We start from the raw sequence: 9,235 nt of genomic DNA, 5'->3' as shown, positions 1-9,235 counted from the left end.
TGTTTAGAGACTCTTTCAGTGAGACGTCTAGAATGAAGAGATGTTTGAGGAAATAAGTAAATAATGAATTGATCAGCAATAGAAAATCAGCTGATTGATCTGCAGTGAAGATAATCATCAGTTTCACTTCTGGAGGAAACACTGAAGGTTCTGGTTGTCATGGCAGCAGAGATCCAGCAGGAGGCGCCATGACACCGTTTATTTAGAGGTGATACTTCCTGTTTGTTGACTGAAAGGTGTGTTTTTTTGTGGTCATTGATTATTATTATTATTATTAATAATAATAGTTTATCATTACTATATTAATGCATGTGAACCGTAGCTTTATCATTTTGTGCCTTCTTGGCCAGATCCCTTAAAAACAAGATTCTCATCTCAAGGACCTTCCTGGTGAAACACCGTGAACATCCAGAGCATGTCATGTGACCACACCTCTATTGTTCAGGACTGCTGGACTGCCTGCCAGTCAATACTCAGGGTTAAATCTACTGTTTAAAACACACCTGCCAGTCAGAACACAGGTTAATAAAACAAACAACAAACTCATAGATACCGACACACCTGTCAGTCACATGTTCCTGTCAGCCATTACTGTGGGAATAATTCTGTCAGTAAACTGGATAGACATCCTTCCAGTCAGCACTCGGGGTGAGGAATGACCAGTAGTCATTACTCAGGGCAGCAAACACTCAGGGTCATAGCAGATTCCTGTCAGTCATGATTCAGGGAATATCTCTGTTAGGAAACAAACGTATAATTACCCTATTAGTCATCACACGGGGTCAGGTATTTAACCTGTCAGCCATAACCCAGGGTTACTACCTGCCAGACAACAGTCAGGGTCAGATCGTAGGACAGTCAGTACTGAGAGTCAGTGACTCTCCTCCTTGTAGTCAGTGCTGAGGGTCTAGTATCGTCCTGACAGTCAGTGCTGAGGGTCTAGTATCCTCCTGTCAGTCAGTACTGAGGGTCAGACTCTCCGCCTGTCAGTCAGCGCTCAGGGCCCACCTCCCTTCGTGGCTGCCGCCGTTAAAACGGTCCAAAGTCGGTGCAGATAGTAACGAGCCGCCGAAGCAGCTGCAGCCGAGCAGGAGCGCCGAGTGTCGGACACGAGCAGGAGGAGGAGCCGCCGGTCCGGAGCCATGTTCGCGTAACGAGGCGGAGGGTTGATGAAGCCGCAGCTGCAGGTGAGTGGAGCCGCTAGAATCACCTGCAGCGGGTCGGAGCCGCTCAGCTCCGCCCGGAGACACAAACCTGAGGGTTTAACGCCACCATCCGCCCTGATCAGCAGGTAATCGATACATATTTATCGGTCTGATCAGCTGCTTTGAGCCGCGGCTCTAAATGAAAATACGAACCGAAGCAACTTGATCCGCTGGAGCAGCTGCGGTCAGACAGCACCAGAGTCCGCCCGGAAAACCGGAATAAACGAACCTGCATCTGTTTGCAACCCAATAAACACGAAAGTTCTGAATGGACCGAAGCTCCGGTGTCACGTCTTTGATTCGGCACCAACAGAAAACACACAAATGTTTTCTGTGAATTTAAATTAAACTTGTGTTGCTGCTCCTCCCGTTGATGCGCGTGTTTTCCGACAGAGAGTTTCTGATCAACTGGTGTGAGCCCAAAACAAGTTCTAATCCTGAATTTACTTCAATCAAAGAGTCTGCTGCTGGATTATAATCCCGCTGAAGTCACTAAAATCTGCACTAACGTCTGAAACGAGCCGTCTAACACGGAGCTCCTGGCTGGTTCTGGAGCTCCTGCTTGGTTCTGGCTGCGGTCCAAGTTGTGCTTAAATCGCCCGAATCCCGAATGGAGTTCGGCGCGCTGCGGGTCGGCGGGAGGTGGAGGTGGAGGTGGAGGGCAGCTCCACGTTCCCGTTATTGACTCTCGGTGAAATAAAAACACCTGAAGGACGCTGAAGGACTGAAGCCGCCTCCGGAGCCCAGACGCTGAGGCCGGCGGCTCCGCGTCCGGCCGCCGCTTTGTTTGGCCTCCGGGCGGCCGGTTGCCAGGCGGAGGAGATCCGCTCATTGTTGCCGGTGACCGTCAGACATGAGGGGACAGACAGGTGAGCTCACCTGGCGACCTGAGCAGGTGACCTCCGGTTCATGTGTCCATCAGAGAAGCTCTTCATTCACATTCAGTTTGTTGTTTTTGTGCCTGTTGGCTTCATTTAGGTTCATGTTCTGGACTTCTGGGAGGTTCTGTCCTCACTGCGGGTCTCTGCTGTCAGAGAACATCCTCAGCAGCTTCAGTTTGTGTGTTTTTATTTCTGTTTACATCCCGTCCTGGTTCTGTTCGGGGTTTTTAGGACACTTGTTGATGTTTTTTGTCTCTTTGCGGTCGTAGTTTGTTGTTTTCTATCCCTTGTTGTTGTGGTTCTGGTTCTGTGACTCTGTAGTCGTACCGACATCGGGTCCAGGTCTGTGGTTCTCTGATGTTTGGATCAGCAGCTCTGGTTCAGGTGGACCTGGTTTCAGGAGGTCTGATGAGGAGTCCATGTTGTTGTTGTTGTTGTTGTTGTTGTTCCTGCCTTAGATCCAGTCAGATGGTTTGAGCTGCAGGTCGAAGGTCAGCAGCTCCCAGGAGACCTTCTCCTGCAGATGAACGTCCTCCAGCTGCTCCCGGATCAGTTCCAGGCCCAGTGTGGTTCGTGGGAAACGTCGGTGCAGCTGCCGACCTCTGGAGGCCCCGAGACTATTTCTGGAAATTTCTCAGCCTCAGATGAACCTTTGATTCAGGAAGTGTTCAGACTGAGTCGCTTTATTGTGAAACACCGACAGCTTCCTGCTCTAATCTGGTGCTACAGGGAGACGTATGGATTCATGTGGTGTCTCTGGTGGGTCAGGGGGACTTTGTGGTTCTTCACGTAGAAACGAACCGAAGACGTCGTCGTCCACAAACTCAACAAGATGTTTGTTAAAGCGAACGCAGAACAAACGATCAGAACTCAGGTTGAACCATCAGACAGATGAACTGAAGCCGTCAGTGTGACGGCAGAGACCAAGTTTTAACTTCTAAACTCTGAATGTGGTTTTTATGTAGAAGTCCTGAAGCAGCATTAACAGGAAGAGCTGTGATGTTTGAGGAACTTCACAATAAAACATCAGAAACAGTAGACCTCTGACTGCTTTAGATCTACGTTTATTAAACGTTTTTAACTGTGACTCAGTGAAACGTCTCCTGCAGCTACAGCGTCCAGGTGTGTCCAGGTGTCTCTCCGTCTGTGTGTGGTTGCCGTGGCGATGGTGATGTAACTGTACCTGGCAGGTGTCGCCGCGATCGTCGTGCTGGATTGAAACAGGAAACTGTGACCGGTCAGGAGTCGAGTTTCACGACGACGTCTGCCGTTTGATTTTAGTTTAACGGAGACGATGAAGCGGCTCACCTGCCGGGTGACATCGCCGTGACATCACTGTGACATCACTGTGACATCACTGTGCTGCAGAAAAGACAAAATGAAGCAACAGAACAACAACACAGATGTAAAACGGTGATAAAAGGCTGAAAGGATTCGAGGAAATGTAACAAAAAGACTAAATAACGGAAAACAGGATGACGGGACGCATCATACGTGACGAGTCTGACAGAAACAAAAAACAACAAAATGATGCAATATGACAACAAAACGTGAAAGTACGACAACAATAAGACACAAAATGAGAAACAGAAAGCAGGTGATAAAATAACACAAACGATGATTAAAAGATTCAAAAATGTGCAAAATGACAACAGAAGCGACAAAAACACTCAAATCGTTGAACCAAATGATCGTCCTGCTTCTCTCTGGTCACACTTTTGCGTTTGGTTTTATTTATTCTTTTTTATTTGTTACACAGATCTCTGTGGGCGGGGCCTATACGGGGCTCCTCCCCTTTTGGCTCACGATGGTTTGAGTGACAGTTTAAAGACACGTCATCATAACTTAGATTTCCAGATGACAGTTTTTATTCTAAAGTTCTTCCTTTTGTTTGCTAAATGGAAAGTTTGTTTGTTTGGTCGCTAATGGGTTTCCGTAGCTCGTCGGCCATCTTGTTTCGACGTCACAGAATCGTCATTTCACTTCAACTGATCTTTAGCTGGTCACAGGGAAGTTTCTTTATCTGATTTGTTCTCTGCACTTGTTGTTGTTGTTTGACCTAAAAGAAGATGGCCGCCGCTGCTGTTCTTCTTCTGTAGTGAAACGACTCCTGATTGGCCGATGGAGGGTTTGAGCTTTGTTATTATTTATTGGAGGAAAAATGTTGTTTAACTGAAGAACCGAGTGATGACGGAACAAAAAGCCCCGATTCTGTTTCTGACGTTGATGTTTGTTCTTCGGGTCGACTTCTGCTTTAAACAAACTGATTAAAGTCCAGTTCCGTGTTTTTGTAGAACTTCAGCGTTAACCTGAAGCTCAGAGGAACTTCCTGCGAACCGGTCGGCTCGGATCCGTCCATCGTCACGTCTCTGTTTTCAGCTGTCGGCAGGTTAGCATGACTCGGCGGTTTCTGGGCTCAGAGTCCAGGGATGACGCGGCGGTTTATTGATTCCTGCTGATGATTAACGAGTGTGTTCGTGGAAACAGAAGCTGAAGCTGCTCCCAGGACGTCGGCCCTGCTGAGGTTCAGGGGTTTTGCTTTTGTTGTCCAGATAGAGTGAAAGCTTTCCTTCATATTTTCTCTCCTCGAGTTCCTTTAAACCAACATTTCTTTGTTCATGTCATTCAGACACTTTCAGCGTTTCTTTCTTGTAATGTTTCCCTGTAAATGGACCTGATCCATCTTCATGTTGGGGTTCTTCTCCTCCATTAATCCTCCTGAAACGTTTCAGCTTTTTCTGTAAATGTTCTTTTGTTGTTCTTTTCCTTTAATGTGTCAGAACGTTGTGCTGCTGATGTTTTTATCATCTGACAAATCCTTTGTTTCTGAGCTCAACATTATTATTTTCTGACTTTAATTCAATAATATAAACTTTAGACCTGATCAGCTGCAGTCGTTAAAGCTTTGATTCTAATAAAACAAACGTATAAAACTCTGAACTAATCATCTTGTTTCTCCTCCAGTGAAGCAGCGTCTCACTGATCAATAACCGAAGGATCAATGTGTTCATGTTGTTTAAAGCTGCAGCTGATCGATCAGAAACTGGAGATCATTACCTGATCAGTAGCTGTTATTGATCAGCTTCAGACCAGGACCTGAAGGAACCCGATCATCAAACTTTATTTATTGGGCCCTGAACTGTAAAAGTTTAAAACCGAAGCAGAGAAGAGACGAGACGGTGATGAAACAGAACCCTGTTAAACTTTACTGGTGCGGTCGCAGAGGAACGTTGTTGGTGCCTGAGGGCAGGTGGGGGCGTGGCCTGAGGGCAGGTGGGGGCGTGGCCTCAGAGCAAACACCTGCAGACAGTAAACAAAGTGTTAAAGTAAAAACAAACGTTAAACACAAACGAGAACAAGATCCTTGAACACTGTCACCTGGAGAGACTCTTATTTTGAAGTGTAACCCAACAGTTATGGAGCCACTGAAGACTCTGATGGATGTTGGAACCCGTTAGAACCCGTTAGAACCCGCTGGAACTTGTTAGAACATTCTAGAACCCGTTTGATGTTATAGCAGTTCTAGCAGCAGGATGCACCATCTAACACCGCTCATGGAGGCAGCCATGTTCGTAGTTCTTCTTTCGTAGTCCAGCATCAGACAGCCAATCAGCTGTCAGTGGCTGGTTGCTATGGTGATTCGCTCAGAGTTCTAAAACTATGAGTCGTATTGAAACAGTTTTTTTGGCGTTTGAAGCAGAACCGAGTCATGAACGTTCTGATGTGGTTTCAGGTCCGTTCTGTGTTTTTTCGGATCTGGTGGCAGCTCACAGAGACTCACCAGCACCTCAGAGCTCAGACGTGATGGCAGTCGGTGAGAGTTCTGGTCGGTCTCTGAGCTCTGAGGTGGTTCGTGGAAACGGCACCGGTCCTGCAGCAAATGGACTCACACGGGCTGGAAGAGGACAGAACTCTGAGCTGTTTACACTTTGAATGGAAGTTCTGCTGTAAAATGTTCCGGAGCTGCAGGGTTCTGGAGACGGCTGGTTGTGGGACAATGGGATTTATAACACAGTTAAAACCGTTCACTGCTGAGAAGCTTCCAGTCAGCTACAGGCCCCGCCCCCACCAGCCAGCTGGTCTATAAGCCCCGCCCCCACCTGTCCATCATTAGTCATTAATTAGCAGCTTAAAGTCGACGGCAGGCTGCTGCACAGAACAGAATCCTAATCTGAGTCGGAGCTGCTTCGTCCTGCAGCGACGATCTCTGCTCACCTGTGGACCCTCACTCAGGTACGTCACCTGGAGATGTTTCACACAGGTGAGCTCTCCGTTCGTCTCCTTTAGATGTTGCAGAGGGTCCATTCTCTGGTGGTTACCTGTGGCTGTTTTAGACGGATACGCTCGGTTTGTTCACCTGTAGACGCTCCAGACAGGTACGCTCCAGCTTTATTAGCTGTGGATGCTTTACACAGGTGTGCTCTCTGTTTATCACCTGGAGCTGCAGGTATGCGCTGTTGGTCACCTGAAGATGTTTTACACAGGTACGCTCTGTGATGCGGTTTCAGACCCGTTCTGTTTGTTACCTGTAGATGCTCCAGACAGGTGCGCTGTCTTTACGAGCTGATGCTGCTGTTTATTACCTGTACATGTTTCAGACAGGTACGCTCTCAGTTTATTACCTGCTGATGGTTTTCTGAACCTTACAAACCAGCCAATCACGTGGCAGCGTGTGATCAAACAGAACCAGACTTCTTTTGAAATTGTACAGTTTTAGGTTTTATTCTGCATTTTACTGTGAACCAGAGTTCATTCAGAATTCGTCTGATTTTAGACCCGACTCGTGCGTCTGTGGTTCTGTGTGGTTCTGGAACATGAACTGCTCACATGGATCCAATCAGTTTTTCTGATTCAATCACAGAAATCAAATCAGACCTGTTTGTGAGCTCAGCAGCTTCCGCCTGCAGACCAGCAGAACCTTTTGCACCCTTTGTGGCGAGCGGCGGATTGATGCGTCTAGAAACGAATCCACGAGGAAACAATCAGGAGCAAAAGGCTCGGAGCGGCTTCAGATGATGGCTGCAGAGAAAATGAAGGTCTGAAGCTGTTTGTCTGTTTGAACCCGTCGTTCATCTTGTGACTGAGCCGTGATGAAGACGAGTCAAGTTCAGACCGGTCCACTGCTCCGGTTCTTCACCTGGACGCCATGTTTCGGGCCTCACATGTTCCTGTCAGCAGGACTCGGGGGGATCAGGTCTTGTGCAGTCATTCTGTTTCCATGTGTGGCTAACGTTAGCATCGTTAGCTCCTGCAGGCTGCCGTGGCTGCTGACGGTCGCTTGTTGTTTTGGGGCCATAATCAGCCAAAGTACCGACGAGGAACGATGAAGAAACGCTTCCATGTTTTGATTTGTGACCGTCAGCACCTCCTCTGGTCTCTGCAGGATTAAACACGCCGACGTCGTGCCTTTAACACATCAGCAGTCGTGTGTTTAACGGCCACTGAGCTCGTTATAATATGAATTGTGCACGTTTCTGGTCTAACTGCTGATTACCGACCAGTACCGGAGCTGGAGATGATCTGATTATTAACTATCTGCAGGTTCTGTTCCAGCTGAGTTCTGACGAGAGTCTGAGGGAGGCGTCGGTGCATCAAACGGGCTGAACCGGTGACTTCCTGCTGAGCCCAGAGCAGGCGGAGGCCGGGCCGGTCCGTCGTGTATCTGTGTCGCTCGATGCCGCCGTCATCAGCCTTCTGTCTGCAGGCGCAAATCAAAGCCGCCTGGAAAACTCTCACTGGATCGTTTGTGCTGCAGAACAGCAGCGCGTTTGTTCCAAAAGCAGAAAATAACACAAAGTTCTGCAGCTTCTCCAGAACAGGAACAGAGTTCAGGTTTAGCCTCAAACCACAACTTCATGTTTGTGCTCTAACGTCAGACCAGTTCAGATGGTTTAAAACGACCGGATCGACTCTGTGGGCCGCAGCGTCCAGATTACCGACACCTCTGGGCGTCATGGGTCAATGTTCTGACCCGTTAAAGGGTCTAAATGTGACCAGGACGGATACCATCAGCTGTAGAGAGAAACTCAACCTGAAGCTCTCTGAATGGTTCCTGTTGGTCACAGCTGAGTCACTGGTGGAGGATCAGAACCAGGAGGAGGATGGTTCTGGTTCTACAGGACCTCAGGTTTATTTTTTGCTAATTCTTAAATGAGATGTGTAGAATGAAGTGGTTCTGATGAGACATCATAATTTAGGCTCAGATATTTTCCCCGTCAGCAGTGATGTGTTCACAGACTGCTGGAAAGTTCAAGTTCTGTCCGTCCTTCTAGTTTCTGATTCACCGCTGGTTCAGAGTTTATGTTCTGTTTCTCTTTACATGCTCAGAAGCTCCTTTATTGCTGTTTTAATTGACTCCTGCAGAACGTTCTGCACATTCAGAACATTTCACACATATCTGGGTTTAACGTGATGAAGAGACGCCCTGAGAGGCATCGTGTTGTTGTGGCTCAGCGACCTTTCTTTGTGTCTTTGGACGGGGCGGTGCGTGTTAATGAACGGACGGAGTTAGCATCAGGCTAGTTAGCATCCAGATCTGCTGCTGCCACGATGTTCACAGGAACTACTGAATGCTGCGAGTGTTGAGGAGGACATTCCCCCGTAGCGCTGCTGGTATTGTACTGGGTGTTAATCTATAGTATTACTCTGTAGTATTACGCTGTAGTTCTCTGTAGTATTACTCTGTAGTATTACTCTGTAGTATTACTCTGTAGTACTCTGTAGTACTCTGTAGTACTGGTGTCCCTCTGACACAGTTCTCTGCGGCATCCAGCTTTCTTGTGGCCTCCCGCTGCCTCTCTGACCCTCTGAGCAGGAATGAACACTTCAGCACTCGGAGGATTACTCGGGACTATTTTTAGCTGCAGGTGCGACTCCCTCTGAGAGCAGCTCAGGTGCTGCTGCAGGTAAACGTGCCGCCGGTCGCTCTGGAATCAGGTCAGATGGAAACATGTGCTGCGCAGTCGAGTGTCTGAACTCAGATTAGCATCGATACGAACGCTGCTGCAGAATAGATTAAAGGCAGCCGGAGGTGATGGAGCCCAGAGATGATCAGTGTCAGCGTCACCGCACTCTGGAATGATGTCACGGTGTCAGGACCTGTTAACCTAGCTTAGCACGAAGGCCGGGAGCAGAGGAAACCGTTAGCCT

At 48.0% G+C, this 9,235-nt stretch overlaps 1 protein-coding gene across 1 annotated transcript in view; it reads left to right on the top strand.

The window, feature by feature from the left end:
* Positions 1 to 965: 965 nt before the first annotated feature.
* eps8a (EGFR pathway substrate 8a, signaling adaptor) overlaps positions 966 to 9,235 on the top strand; it is a 38,360-nt gene continuing 30,090 nt past the window's right edge. Inside the window, exon 1 of the mRNA XM_008293766.1 lies at positions 966 to 1,187. The gene's annotated coding sequence lies outside the window, so the exon portion shown is untranslated. The remainder of the gene's footprint in view (positions 1,188 to 9,235) is intronic.

The sequence above is a fragment of the Stegastes partitus genome, unplaced genomic scaffold (genome assembly GCF_000690725.1).
Source record: "Stegastes partitus isolate 25-593 unplaced genomic scaffold, Stegastes_partitus-1.0.2 Scaffold911, whole genome shotgun sequence".
NCBI classification, from domain to species: domain Eukaryota; kingdom Metazoa; phylum Chordata; class Actinopteri; family Pomacentridae; genus Stegastes; species Stegastes partitus.
Note: the sequence above shows the minus strand (reverse complement) of the source record. Positions and strands in the feature narration are given on the sequence as shown.